The following is a 15,732-nucleotide window of genomic DNA, read 5'->3' as shown; positions in this document are numbered from 1 at the left end:
TCATCTGACCATCGCATCTGTGGCCTTCCCCTTTTTCGTTTGTGGTTCCATGGTCTCCAATGTATTACCATCTTAGTCAATCTTTCATCCTTCTGCCGTAGGGTGTGTCCGGCGAACTTCCATTTAAGCTTTGCTACTTGGGTAGTTTTCTACTTTCACTTTTGTTTTGTTACGGATCCATTCGTTTCTTTTCCTGTCTGATAATTTAATGTTCAGCATTTGTCTTTCCATGGCTCTTTCTGTCTTTGCTATTTTTTCCATATTCTCTTTTGTAAACGTCCATGTCTGAGAGCCATATATTAAAACAGGGAGTATACATTGATTGAAGACTTTTGTTTTTAGGTATTGCGGGTATTTTCTGTTCTTTAGAATATGACAGTTTTCCGAATGATGCCCAGGCCAACCTTATTCTTCTCTTTATTTCTTCGGTCTAATTTTCTTTATTTAATCTAGTGATTTGTCCTAGATATATATATATATATATATATATATATATATATATTCTTTTACTTGTTCTATTCTTGTTTGTGCCACTGTAATTACTAGTTCTTCTTGTTGATTGGTCATGGTTTTTGTTTTACTGTAATTCATCTTCAATCCTATCTTTGTCGATTCTCTATCTAGTTCTTCCATCATTCTTTGTAATTCTTCACTTCTTTCTGCTATTAATACAATATCATCAGCATATCGTAAGTGATTCAGATATTGCCCGTTTATGTTTATACCCAAACCATCCCAGTGCAGTTGTTTGAACACATCTTCTAGCGCTTGGTTGAATAGCTTGGGCGAGATGGTATCCCCTTGTCTTACTCCTCGGTTTATTTTAATAGGCTCCGTTTGTTTCATTAGCTTGATAGTTGTTGTTGCCTTATCATATATATTTGTAATTAAGTCGGTATATCTGTAGTCTATTCTGCTGTTTTGTAGGGAATTCTTTACTGCCCAGTGTTCCACACTATCAAATGCTTTTTCGAAGTCAATAAATGCCATGTATAGCGGGATATGATATTCGTTAGCTTTTTCGATTAATATCTTCATCGTTAAAAGGTGGTTATTTGTACTGAAGCTTTTTCTAAATCCGGCTTGTTCTCTTGCCTGGTATCCATCTAATTTAGTTGTTAATCTGTTTGTTAATATCTTGGTTAATAGTTTGTACATCACATTTAGTAAAGTTATGGGTCTGTAATTCTTTAGATCCTTTTTATCTCCTTTCTTCATACAAATTTAATAAACTTAATTAACAATATGATAACTTCACCATCAATCTTCTTCTTCTCCTTTACATTTATAAAGAATTTGAATTTTTATTTTGGGATAGTTTTTTTGGACCTTCAGTCATTTTTCAACATGTATATATTAAAAAGAAAACACAAGATTTATGTAACTCAATTTGAAACAGTCTTTGATACATTTCCTAATTTTTGAATTTCAATTTTTCTCAAAATTTCACAAGTTAAATATTCTAATTTCCTGTATACAGGGTGTTTCATTGGGAAACGGAAATACTTTAATTGTAAATAGAGGTCACCGAGACCGTTCTAGATGTACTAAATTTTTTGCCCTATCGACTTTTATATCGGAGTTACAGGGTGTTTTATCGATTTTACTCATTTCTTTCCCACCTAAAGTCATAACTTTAGAACCACCCTGTATATTTTATTAATATTTGGTACACATATGTCTCATTCAAAACCCAAACGACCGACATACCAATCACAAGAAAAATCCAGGTCCGGATTAACAAAAAATTATAAAGTAATTGTGACCTTAAAACAACACCCTGTATATTGAAATTTTGAAAATATGTTTGCATATTTGAAAAGAGCACAAAAAACTAAGTCTAATGGTTCGCTTGGATTTTTCGGCCAGATAATTTTTTGACTTTAATTTTGAAATTATATTGAATTTTTTAAGAACTCTGAGATTAAAAAGAAGGTATTATTAACTTTTAATTATAAATTATTAAAGTTATTGAATAAATACTCATTTTAAAATGAATCAATACTTATTTACCACATTGGAAAGACCCAATTATTAATCACAAGAAAAATCCAGGTCCGGATTAACAAAAAAACATAAAGTAATTGTGACCTTGACACAACACCCTGTCTATTGACATTTTCAAAATTTGTTTGCACATTTGAAAAGACCACAAAAATCCGAGTTTATCGGTTCACTTTGATTTTTTGTGCACATTTTTTGGTACACATATGTCTCATTCAAAACCCAAACGACCGACATACCAATCACAAGAAAAATCCAGGTCCGGATTAACAAAAAATTATAAAGTAATTGTGACCTTAAAACAACACCCTGTATATTGAAATTTTGAAAATATGTTTGCATATTTGAAAAGAGCACAAAAAACTAAGTCTAATGGTTCGCTTGGATTTTTCGGCCAGATAATTTTTTGACTTTAATTTTGAAATTATATTGAATTTTTTAAGAACTCTGAGATTAAAAAGAAGGTATTATTAACTTTTAATTATAAATTATTAAAGTTATTGAATAAATACTCATTTTAAAATGAATCAATACTTATTTACCACATTGGAAAGACCCAATTATTAATCACAAGAAAAATCCAGGTCCGGATTAACAAAAAAAACATAAAGTAATTGTGACCTTGACACAACACCCTGTCTATTGACATTTTCAAAATTTGTTTGCACATTTGAAAAGACCACAAAAATCCGAGTTTATCGGTTCACTTTGATTTTTTGTGCAAAAATTTATTAACTTTAATTTTAAAATTAAATATATTAAAACTTTTAATAACTCCGAAATTAATAAGCAGGTTTTTAAAGCATTTTTAATAATAAATCATTCAAGTTAATGAATAAATAATAATTTAAAAAATAATCAGTTATTATTTACTGCGTTAGAAGGACTCACTTATTAATCACAAGAAAAATCCAGGTCCGTATTAACAACAAAATACAAAGTAATTGTGACCTTGAAAAAACCACCTGTATATTGAAATTCTTAAAATACGTTTGCACACCTGAAGAGAGCACGAAAAACTAAGTTTAATGCCCCGCTTTAATTTTTTGTGCAGACAATTTAATGACATTACTTTTGAAATTATATCGAAATTTTTACTATGAGTTCACGGAGTTCTTAAAAATTTCGACATAATTTCAAAATTAAATTTATTAAATTGTCTGGCCAAAAAATTAAAGCGAACGATTAAACTTAGTTTTTTGTGCTCTTTTTATACGTATGTGCAAACGGATTTTGAAAATTTCAATATAGAGGGTGTTGTTTTAAGGTTACAATTACTTTATATTGTTTTGTTAATCCGGACCTGGATTTTTGTTGTGATTTGTAAGTGGGTCATTCGAATGTCGTAAATAAGTATTGATTATTTTTAAAATGGGTGTTTATTTAATAACTTTAATAATTTATTGTTAAAAGTGATTTAAAAATCTGCTTTTTAATTTCAGTGTTCATAAAAGTATCAATATATTTAATTTCAAAATTAAAGTCATTAAATTTCCTTCACAAAAAATTAAAGCAAATCGATAAACTCAGATTTTGTGGTCTTTTCAAATGTGCAAACAAATTTTGAAAATTTCAATATACAGGTTTTAATTTCACAATTACTTTATGTTTTTTTTGTTAATCCGGGCCTGGATTTTTCTTGTGATTAATAATTGGGTCGCTCCAATGTGGTAAATAAGTATTGATTAATTTTAAAATGAGTATTTATTCAATGACTTTAATAATTTATAATTAAAAGTTAATAATACCTGCTTTTTAATCTCAGAGTTCTTAAAAATTCAATATAATTTCAAAATTAAAGTCATAAAATTGTCTGGCCGAAAAATTTAAGCGAATGATTAGACTTACTTTTTTGTGCTCTTCAATATTTTCAGAATTTCAATATACAGGGTGTTGTTTTAAGGTCACAATTACTTTATAATTTTTTGTTAATCCGGACCTGGATTTTTTTGTGATTAGTATGTCGGTCGTTTGGGTTTTGGATGAGACACATATGTACCAAATATAAAAAAAATATACACGGTGGTTCTAAAGTTATGGCTTAGGAAAGAAATTGGCAAAATCGATAAAACACCCTGTAACTCGGTTATAAAAGTCGGTAGGGCAAAAAATGTAGTATACCTAGAACCGCCTCGGTAACCTCTATTCACAATTAAAGTATTTCCGCTTCCCTATGAAACACCCTGTATAACACAGCTTAGCTGGCACTTTGAGAAGATCATTTAAGAGAACACATCCTGTTTTAGTTCTCTGTCAGTTCATTCTGCCGGCTAGGTGCACTTCAGATGGTTAGTTCTCAGCCTTACTATGATCAAAAAACTTTTTAATGTGTTTCTTGTGAAAATTCCATGTGCTATTCTGGATATGTTTTAGTTTTTTACAATTTTTACATATTATATAAAAAAATTTCAACCTTCGAAGTATTTAAATCCCACGTAAGGAATTTTTTTAATTCAAATGGGATTCCTCTCTGTTTTTCTTCTTCTTCTTCTTGATGTACCTATCCGTGACGAATATTGGCGATCATCATGGCAATCTTTATTTTATCTGCAGCAGCGCGGAAAAGCTGCACAGATGTTGTGTTGAACCAGTTTCTCAGATACTTTAACCTGGATGTTCTTGTTCTTCCTGGACCTCCCTTTCCAAATATTTTTCCTTGAAGAATGGTTTGTAGGAGGGCATAGCTATCTGGATTCCTGAAGGACAGGGAGAGAAGAGTACTTTTGAAGTGTGTAAAATATTTAATTCCTAGTTGAGCGCTTTCGGCTTATAAAGCCATCTTCAGAGCTATGGTCACTAATTTCAAAATACCATTATGAAGAGAGAGGGATCCCATGTGTAAGATTGAAAAAAAAAAACATTTCTTATGCAGTTTTTTATTGATTGAAAAAACTTTATCTGACGTTTGGAAAAAATCTTGTTGTCAGTTGTGAAATTGTGGTCGATACATTGAAAAACATCTAATACAGGCACAAAGGACACCCACAAAAAACACATTACAAAAATTCGATCATGGTAAGGTCAAAAAAACCTTATCATCTGAAGCGGACGTTGGCAGCATGCAGAATTATTCTGCATACTGCCAAACGTCAAACATAGTATTTAAAAAAAAACGGGTCCCGGTGAATTCGTAACTGTTTTAATCCCCCATCCTAATTAAAGGCCAATTGGCAACTCTGGCGCGCAGATAATTTTTCGCTAAACCACTAATTATTACCGGTGAATTTGTAACTTTCATTTTTTAGGTAATGTTGATAATCTAATACCGATATTCCAGGTATGTACCCATATAAATTACCCTCTTTGAAGGTGGTGTAAAAGGTATTCATCATTTATGTATTGTCTTTTGGAATAGTTACTAGAGAAAATCCAAATAAATTTTGTGAAAATGGCTGAAATTCTTGTAACAGATTTCGTAATGAGTGAACGTGGGTGTAAGTTATTGGTGGTAAATAATTTTTTCTACAGCCGTGTTAAAAATGCAAAAGGTATTCATCATTTATGTATTGTCTTTTGGAAGAGTTACTAGAGAAAATCCAAATAAATTTTGTGAAAATGGCTGAAATTTTTTTTCTCTGATTCTGGCTTTGGTTTAGAACTAAAACCTTTAGCCACGTAATTGTATAACTTATTACTAAGTCAGGGGAGTAATGTGTAGTGTGTGTGTTGAGTGTCTTGTTACTTTGCAAAGTCGACGTCATTGTCTTTGCAAAGAGACGCTAATTGTTTCCGAACGTCTGCGGTCCCTAGCTGAAATTCTTGTAACAGATTTCGTAATGTGTGAACGTGGGTGTAAGTTATTGGTGCTAAATAATTTTTTCTACAGCCGTGTTAAAAATGCAATTTAGCACTCCATAGGAGCGTTAAAAATGCTACTTTAAAGCACTAGTGCTTTAAAATTTTTAAGGCACTGCAGTTAAAAGTGAATTGTCAAATTGTGAAACGTCAAAATATTTATATTTCATTTTTTAACGTTAATATTAATAGTACAACTTGCGCAATTTGAAAAAGGTGGTTTAAAAGGTTTTTTAAAATTTAATTTAAACTGTATTATTGCATTTTTAACACGTTTGTAGAAAAAAAACTATTAAAATTTGTTAGAATATACAACAATAAAAGTAAGATGTTATTCTATACAGTCGGAAAAATGAAAGAATACCCATGAACGAACATATAAAACACGCTGTATTTTCCTGTCACCGTGTCACAAAGAAAATTGTAAAGTGCAAGTACATGTAACAATAATTATTACAGGTACTTCGGCTGGCCAGTTTTTTGTGTGACACGGTGACAGGAAAATACAGCGTGTTTTATATGTTCGTTCATGGGTATTCTTTCATTTCTCCTACTGTAGTTGTTATGATTTACGTATTGACAATATAGGCAGTTTTCATGTAATGTCAAGAAAAATATAAAAATGGAATGTCAGTCAAGTTCAAGTAAAAGTTTTTGTAGATATTGTCCCGTAATTGAGAATGAATAAATTATAATTGTTGATATATAAGACGTTTGTAGAAAAAATATTGTATGATATACGTGTTAAAAGTACATTTTTAAGGCACTCATGTGAATTGCAGAATTCGCTTCGCTCATTCTGCAAACTTTCACATGCGTGCCTTAAAATTGTACTTTTAACACTTATATCATAAATAACTATTAAATTTCACTTAAAGAAAGTGCTAAAAAGTGGAAAACATTTATGGTACGGTTCTGCATCTAGTTGCAAGACAACCTGTTATACCGACGGTTTTTTTTAATATTTTGAGTAGTAACAAACACTTATGTTGTTTATCAACAATTTAATGTCAAAAATGCACATTTTTGCTATTTTTTGTCTACCAGTAGGAAGAGAAGCATTTAAAACAAAATTTAAGATAACCGCATTATAGTGCATGTAAAACAATTTAAACAAGGTTTTATAAAGCTTGCTATACTTAATTGTTGCTTAAACTATAAATTAAGTCAGTTAAACGTTAATAACTTATGTAAAAATAAAACTTCTATCTCGATATTACATAAAATAGCCAAAGAAATGAGTAAAAATATACGATTTTTATGACGCTTAGTGTAACTACTATATGTATCAATTGTTTTAATTTCTATATGGATAGAATAACAAAATTTAGGTAGATCTGACCAATTTTTTCTCAATTTATTTATTTATTGACAATTTAAATGAAAAATAGCCGATTTTAAGAATTTTCGTCTATAATTTACATTTTACCAAAAAACTGAAAAATAACCGATTAGATTATTGAAATAGCTTTGAAATGAGTTGAAGTATAATCAAATTGGAGCTTTGTTTATCAATAAACATTAATGAAAGGTATACATTTGAGATAGGCCCCGTGTTGGCTTAATCCGTTACTGTTCAAATTTATTTCTTAGGTTTTAACCTAACTACCAGAGTTATTAGATTTAATCCATGGTTTCGAATTCACCTGTAGAAGGTTTAGAGTTGGCAGGTTGAGGTAGTAGAAAAGTTACGAATTGGCCGGTGTACTTTTTAATTTGAAAATATTTGTCATTAAAAGTTGCGAGTTGGCCCCTGTCCAAAAAAAAAGTTTTTTTCAATCTTACATGGGATCCCTCTCTCTTCATAGTGGTATTTTGAAATTATTGACCATAGCTCTGAAGATGGCTTTATAGCCAAAAGAGCTCAGCTAGGAATTAAATATTTTACACACTTCAAAGTACTCTCCTCTTCCTGTCATTTAGTAGTCATAAGTGTGTACAAAACCATATGTCTTTACAATATCTGGATTAATTTCGCATAATGTGTCCAAAGTATTGTAACTTTCGAGATTTTATGGTGGTCAGTAGGACCTCTTCATTTGTGACCCGGTCAGTCCACGGGATTCTAAGAATTCTCCGTTATATCCATATCTCAAATGCTTTCAATTTTAAATGAAGTAAAAAACAGACGTACTCTCAATCATTTATTGTAATTTCCGACGACCGGTTTCGCTCTCTACAGTATGCAGAGCATCTTCAGGTCAACGGTTACAAGTCACTAAATGCTACAAATAAAAACCAGAGTTAGAACAATGTCTGGTTGAAAAAGATGCTAAAGGTCCATAAGATCAAGCCAATATTGAACAACATACATAAAAATAGTTAAGACAGCAGACAAATACATATGCATGTACACTCGGGAGCGGCAACAAACGTCCCCAAGCTGACGAACACATGCAAATGTATGTCGTCGGTAATCATGCAATGATAACGTGTCGTACTTACATTCGGCTACAAGAAGCTACTTCCTGAGTATTCATTCATTAACATGATATCTTTCTTAAGTTTTGCTAACGGGATATTCCACCATATCCCGTTAGTATAACTTAAGCAAGATATCATGTTAATTAATATTCAGGAAGTAGCTCCTTGTAGCCAAATGTAAGTACGACAAGTTATCATTGCATGATTACAGACGACATACATTTGCATGTGCTTGTCAGCTTGGGGACGTTTGTTACCGCCCCTGACTGTACATGCATATGTATTTGTCTGATGTCTTAACTACTTTTATGTATGTTGTTCAATATTGGCTTGATCTTATGGATCTTTAGCATTTTTACAACCAGACATTGTTCTAACTCTGGTTTTTATTTGTAGCATTTAGTGACTTGTAACCGTTGACCTGAAGATTCTCTGCATACTGTAGAGAGCGAAACCGGTCGTCGGAAGTTACAATAAATGATTGAGAGTACGTCTGTTTTTTACTTCATTTAAAATGAATTCTCACATGCAACCCATTCAACAAGAGAGAGGTTGTGGCTCTTGAAAAAGGTCCCCATACGGTTGAAGGTGGATCTAGCTTTTCCGATGAAGGCTCTTATCCCTTGGTTGTTGGTCCATTCTTCATTTATTATGGTGCCGAGGTAGTCTTTGTTTTTAGTGGTATTTTAAACCTTTGACGTAAGTTGAACTTGGTAAAATCTAGAATTAATTACTTATTAGAGAAATTTTATTGTAGCATCTCTGAAGATGCCTTTGTAGCTGAAAGCGATCAGCTAGGAAATTAAAAATTTTGCACACTTCAAAAATACTTTTCTCTACAAAAGACAAAAAATTCATTAATAAAATGTTATTTTATTATTTTATGTTTAACGTATATTATATTGTATAATCTAAAAATCTTGAATTCGTCTCTGGTCGCTGTCTTCTGCAAGAAAAATGAAAAATATTTGGAGAATGTGCCAATATAGATACCCAACGATCTCACGTAATATCTGATTATAGGTACTTTTTATAATACATAATAGAAGTTATTATCGGGTGGTAGGTATGTGTACGTATATACATTGTAAAAATCGTGACAATCACTACCCACCGTGTAATGAGGGGGCCCAATATCGAACGTCGTAAAGTTTGCGCTCTCTCACTTCACCTGACACTATATCTTGTTCTTGTTATCAGAGACGGCTCTGCCAAATTGGTTGATCACGTTTTTTAGCTAAACTGTTTTTAATTATAATCAATACCGTTCGAAAAAAATCTTTTATTAGTTCTTGTATGGAACAATCTGTTGTAACGTTCTCAGAATGATATTTGGCCCTCAAAGAGATGAATTGACAGAAGAATTGAGAAGGCGCCGTAATGCTGAAGTGGTGACTCTATATGGTACTGAAAACATCGTCAGACATATAAAAGCTAACCGGATAAGATGTGCAGGTCATGTGGTCAGATCTGAGTAAGACTGATGTTTAAAGGCAGTATAAAGGCAGATAGAAGATCAGTAGGCCATCCCAGAAAAAGGTGGAAGGCAGTTGTTGATGGACAAGGAATGGAAGCGCAAGATCGTAGAAGATGGAGGGCTACAGTGGATGCGCCGAAGACTCACCCCGAGTTGTAAAGCCAGTCAAGAAGAAGAAGTGTTGAACAATTACTTGTCATAATTTGTTAAACATGATTTAAACGTAACGTGATTAATTTATTTTTAACTTTAACACTGTTACTAATAAAACAGTCGTATTCTAAGGTTATTCCGTATTTATATCTAGAATAGTTGTTATCCTAAGTATAAGGTAGATATAATACGAATACCAATAAACTCGGTATAAGTTAGTTATAAGTATTCCCACTTTATTCCGAAATAATAGTTTGGCAACGTCGAAATCTTCTGAACAAATACACAGAACAACGATATATTGTGTCAAATATGCCAATTTTGATTTTTCTCTGTAACTGAGACAAACCAAATATATTTTATTTTATATCGTTATTTGTTATCTTGTACTCTTGTATGTGAGTGATAAAATGGCTTCAAATAAAAGAAAACGGTGCATTAACTGGGAAAGTGAAGAAAAAGTAAGCAAACTGATTTATTTTACTTACAAATTCAGTATAACTGTGTTAATTTCAGCATCTTTTGAAGAATATTGTGGGAGATTTTTTACATGTTATAGAAAATAAGGACCTAAGCACCAACACCAACAAAGCAAAATTAAATGCATGGCTGCGAATAACGGAGAGGTAAGCGTTTACTTAAAATTATGTTCTTAATCGAAACCTTTTTGAAATTATACTTCTTTAGACGCGATTGGGAAAAATTGATGGGAGCGAATTTTGATAAAAATCACTACTATAAAAATATAAATTTCACCTAATTTTATCACGACTTGGAAATATCCAGGTATCTGACAACTTTTTGAGTTGTTATTGTAGACATATACAAAGAAACCTATCGGCTTTATCCCAAGAGTTCGGAGCCGTTTTTTAATTATTAACAATGCAGTGCGAAAACACTTTCACTGCAAATCTTAAAAGATTATAACTTAATTCTTGTTCTCTATTTCTTAAGTTTTTACTTATTTACATTGAATATTAATTTGTTTTGTTGTATAATCCACGTTTACAATAATTATGTGATCTATTTGATTTAAAATGGATTCAGGATTTTTTTATACTTTGGCCACTATCTCAACTCAGATCTTTGGCGTAAATAATGACGTGCAACGGTAAATAAATGGGCGGACTGTAAGTACCTCTTAAAACCCACCAAATTTCATTTGCATATCTTAACCGGTTTTATAGCAATAAATAAATCGTCAATTTGTTAAAAAATTTCAGTTTCTTACGTGCGTACAAAGTAACTACACGCATTATTTTTTTTTATTTCAAACCATTTATTTAACAAAATTATGTAGTTGGTTAAAAAAATAATATTTTTATGTTAATTTCATGCTATTTAAGTAATTCGATACTGATTATTCAACTTATTTTAAGGTTCAATTCTGCCAATGTTCGAACAAGGGACAGGAAACAATTGATGAATCAGTGGAAGTTGGCCAAATTAAACTGTAAAAAGGAAATCTTCCAGTTAAGAAGGGAGTTAAATAAGACTGGAGGAGGCCCTAAACCACCACCTCCTTCTCCTGAGGTACTGGAGATAGCAAATATGATTCCCCTTGAATTAGAAGTGGACAGTAGGTAACGAATTTGACTGTGATGGTGTAAAGGTAATAGTTATTTATGTACTAAGTCAGTAAACTTACTCTTTATCGAACGAGTCTGATATTATGAGCAGAGCGAGAGTAGCGAGCGAGGCGAATTACAGACGAGTTCGATAAAGAGTCTTTACTGACGTGGTGCATACAAAATTTTATCGCCAACAATTTTATATTGGTTACACTTACTTACCTTTACAATTTAAAAATTTTATAAATTTTAGACGTAATAAAAATTACAAGACAGTGATGACAGATGCGCTTGCATGATGTGTACTATCTAATACTTACTAAATCGGTAAAGTTTTGAATTATTTAATATGAATATAATTACAAAATACTACAGAATTTCACTTTTTGACATAAATTTAATTAGCAACGTCGTAAATTTTGGATAATATTTTTAATAATTAAAGTAAATAAATTGTAAGATAACTCAAATAAATACTCGATTACTGCCATCGACAACTTACATTAATCTCGATTAATCGCAGCAGGTAAAGTAAAATTCTTCTTTCAGTACAATAAAGTGTTACTTTACTGCCGCAAATGAGGGCAAATGAGTACAATAATGAATGACTTTAGTGACGGTTGGCGATAAAATATTCAATCTAGTATTTTCTTTAATTTATTTTACTATTGAAAATATTTTTATTTTTTAGGAATCTACAATGGCCCAGAACATTCAAATAGAAGTTTTAAACGATTGTAGTATTCGATTTGGGGTAAGATATTTACCCCAATAGTTTAAAATGCAATAAAAAGTTAAAAAACATTTTTGTCATTAGTATATTTTCTTACAATCAGAATAAACATATATACATATTATGACATAAACATAACCTACAGAAAAAAAACTAATTCTAACATTTTGTTACAGATAAAACATCAAAACATTGAAGAAGCTAGAACGACCAAACTAACACCAACACCTAAGCCAGATACAAATAAAATATCGGTATGACTATATAAAAGAAATAACCATATCCATATAACTTTTTTAAATTTTGTTTCAGACATCAACGAATACTTTTAATTTTTCCAACGTCTCATAATGAAGATATGCACTATTTTAGGGTTCAAGAGAACAACCGCTTGCAGAAGGAACATGAGCTGCGCATAGAACAAATGTCTGAGCAACATGCTCAGATTATGATCAATTTAAAATTGCAAGAGGATATTTTAAAAAAGAAAAAGGAAGAAAATATATAAATATAAATGATTTTCTATGATATAATATATAAGTAGTTTTATTTTCCTCAAAAATTTTCTTCTATAAATACAGATCTTAATACAGCACCCCGTTGTGCATTATTATGCATCACTCGTGCTGTTGGTGGTTGAGGTGGATACTGCATATCACCATCATCAAGAAAAGGTTCCTCATTTAAATAAATTGCAATATTATGTAATACTGCTAAAGCTACAATATACATTTTTGTGTTATCTAAGGATGTTCTGAATCCAGCCATAATGTTTTTATGTGTGCATAATTGTATCGTTCCTCCTGACGGTTGGAAGGATTTAAAACTGGTGTAAATAAATACGGGGAACAAGCATAACCAGAGTCACCCAATAATAATCCATGAAACTCTCCTCCATCAAAGCGTTGTTTTAATGTACTTTCATTAAAAATGCGGAAGTCATGCGTACTCCCTCTCCAATGGGCAACAATGTTTCTTATTTTTAAACGACTGTCACCAACCACCTAAAACAAAACATATTAAACCACGTCATATATTACAAAAAAAAAGAATGTGTGTGTACTTTGTACGCTAAATACATATATATTTGTTTCGTTGAAATCATAATAATAGAAGTATAAAATTTTCGTTGAGTACAAAGTACACACACTTTTTTTCTATGTTAACAAGTCCAAATATATATATATATATATATATATATATATATATATATATATATATTATATATATATATATATATATATATATATATATATATGTTACACTTGAAGTTTCCGCGGGAGCTATATGTGCTTTCTGTTGTTTTCCGGGTTTGACTCCGCGTTGAATAATTTTGGTTTTGATAAAAACCATTATTTTGACGACGTTTCGGCAAGATCTCACTTGCCATTGTCAAGTCAGGTAGTTCCGCTTCTCGCTGCTGCTTGAAGTAAACTGAATTTTTACTCACGATACCGTCGCTTATGTAGTTGATCCTGATGCTGCTTGCCCTGCGCGAACTCTGGCTCTTGTTATTGGTCCGGTGTAGGTTGCAGTCGTCGGCGGGATGTTACGCGTGGATGTTGCGGCCTGATTTATTTTGGTCTTTTTCTTCAATACCGTTTTCCAAGTTGTAGGAAGCCGTTGCGCATCATCTCTTTGGTTTAAGCCGTTGGGATTTCTTTCAATTTCTATCGATTCTCTGATTTCCCGTTTTCTTTTATTTCGATGTTAGCTAACATCGTTGTTTGGTTCAGGTTTATTGTGTGCCCTGTATTTGCGACATGTTGAGCCAGGGATGACGTGGTTTCTCCCCTTTCGATAGCATTTCGGTGTTCTTCTCGTCTTACCCGGATTCTTCGGTTGGTCTGTCCAATGTACGACTTTCCACAATCCCCACACGGAATCTCGTATACACCTTGGCTTTCTAACGATATTTTGGTCTTTGGTGTTGGTAAAATAGTTGAGATCTTTCTGTCCGTATTAAATATCGTTTCTATGTTGTGTTTTCTCAGCACTCTCCCTATTTTCTCTGTCGTACCCTTCACATATGGCAGAATGGTTTTGCCGATCGGCTTATTGTCTTCTGTAGGGTCCTTATCTCTTCTTCGAGCATTTTGAGCTTTTTCGATGTTGTATGTTGAGAAGCCGTTTTTTCTTAACGCTGTTTTCACGTTATGCATTTCTTCATTTTGATGTTCTTGGTCTGTCAGTCTTTCGGATCTTGTAATCAAGGTTTTGATGACTGAATGCAATTGTGCAGGATGGTGGTGTGAAGCAGCATTTAGATATCTATCGGTATGTGTCGGTTTCCGATACACTGTATGGCCTATGTGTCCGTCTTGTTTCTTTATTATTAACACATTTAAGAATGGAATTTGATCGTTTTCTTCCAGTTCCATGGTAAACTGAATTTTATGGTGGATATTGTTGATGTGTTCTAAAAAAGCATTTAGTTTTTCTTCTCCGTGGGTCCAGATAATAAAAGTGTCATCCACGTATCTAAGCCACAGTTTGGGTTTGTATTCAGCTGTTTCTATTGCCCGCTGTTCTATTTCCTTCATAAATAAGTTCGCTATTACTGGTGACAGTGGAGAACCCATCGGTGCTCCCTCAATTTGTTTATATCTTTGTTCCTTATAGATGAAATAAGTGTTATTTAAACAGTGTTTGGTTAGGTTTAGTGTATCCGGTGATATTGGATACTTTTTGCTTATGATGTCCAGTGATTCATCTATAGGAACATTCGTGAAAAGTGAGACAACATCGAAGCTGACTAGCAAATGTCCCGGCTCAAGAGTCACACCTTTTATACGCTCGATGAAGTGGCTCGCGTTCTTGACGTAAGAATCCGCTTCTTCCGCGTATGGTTGCAGCTGTTGGGCCAGAAATTTCGCCAGCGGTTGTAAGGGAGATCCGATGGAACTCACAATTGGTCGCAGTGGTAATCCTGCCTTGTGTACCTTGGGTAGGTCGTAAAATTTTGGGCATCTAGATGACTTCTCTCTAGGTATGAGATGGACCTGTTGTTCTTTATTGATATTTGAGGCTTTGATCTTGGCTTTTGTTATTTTCTCTAGATAGGTTGTCGGGTCTGACGAGATGCTTTGATATGTTGTATCATTTAAGATGTCGTTTATTTTTGTTTCGTAGCCTTGAATATTCATCACTACCGTAGAGTTGCCTTTGTCAGCTGGAAGCACGATGATTTCTTTGTTGTTCTTCAAATTATGTAAGGCTTCTTTCTCTTCCCGTGTTAAATTTCTTTTTGGTGGTTTAGCTGTTCTTAATATTTTTGATACGTCTTGGCGTATGATCTCGGCTGTTTCTGCTGGGAGATTAGTAATTGTAGTCTCTACCTCAGTAATGATGTTTTCTACGGGAATGTAGAAACAAACAATTTAGTATATAACTTTTCAAATCTGACACTGGATGAAGCCACGAATAGTGTTCTTGCAAAAGGTTTCAATTTTGCTGTTGCACCTACATACACTTGGTACGACATCTATATTAATTAAACGAAAAGATTTCTCTGGTATACAGAAGAAATCTTTTCCGTAGCGGACGCGAAAATGTAAATTTCAAAGTCTTCATAA

The sequence above is a fragment of the Diabrotica virgifera genome, chromosome 2 (assembly GCF_917563875.1).
Source record: "Diabrotica virgifera virgifera chromosome 2, PGI_DIABVI_V3a".
NCBI lineage: Eukaryota > Metazoa > Arthropoda > Insecta > Coleoptera > Chrysomelidae > Diabrotica > Diabrotica virgifera.
The sequence above is the reverse complement of the archived record's forward strand: the minus strand, read 5'-3'. Positions refer to the sequence as shown.